Genomic DNA, 679 nt, shown 5'->3' with positions numbered 1-679 from the left:
CAGCATATAAACAGAACCAAAGATAAAAACCACATGATTATCTCAATCGATGCAGAAAAGGTCTTTGACAAAATTCAACAGCCCTTCATGATAAAAACTCTCAATAAATTCAATATTGAGGGAATATATCTCAAAATACTAAGAGCTATTTATGACAAACCCACAGCCATTATCATACTGAATGGGCAAAAACTGGAAGTATCCCCCTTGAAAACTGGCACAAGACAGAGAGGATGCCCTCTCTCACCACTCTTATTCAACATAGTGTTGGAAGTTCTGGCCAGGGCAATCAGGCAGGAGAAAGAAATAAAGGGTATTCAATCAGGAAAAGAGGAAGTCAAATTATCCCTGTTTGCAGATGACATGATTGCATATGTAGAAAACCCCATTGTATCAGCCTCAAATCTCCTTAAGCTGATAAGCAACTTCAGCAAAGTCTCAAGATACAAAATCAATGTGCAAAAGTCACTAGCATTCTTATACACCAGTAACAGACAAACAGAGAGCCAAATCATGAGTGAACTCCCATTCACAATTACTTCAAAATGAATAAAGTACCTAGGAATCCAACTTACAAGGGATGTGAAGGACCTCTTCAAGGAGAACTACAAACCACTGCTCAATGAAATAAAAGAGGACACATACAAATGGAAGAACATTCCATACTCACGGATAGGAA

The sequence above is a fragment of the Mandrillus leucophaeus genome, unplaced genomic scaffold (genome assembly GCF_000951045.1).
Source record: "Mandrillus leucophaeus isolate KB7577 unplaced genomic scaffold, Mleu.le_1.0 Scaffold821, whole genome shotgun sequence".
Lineage (NCBI taxonomy): Eukaryota > Metazoa > Chordata > Mammalia > Primates > Cercopithecidae > Mandrillus > Mandrillus leucophaeus.
The sequence above is the reverse complement of the archived record's forward strand: the minus strand, read 5'-3'. Positions refer to the sequence as shown.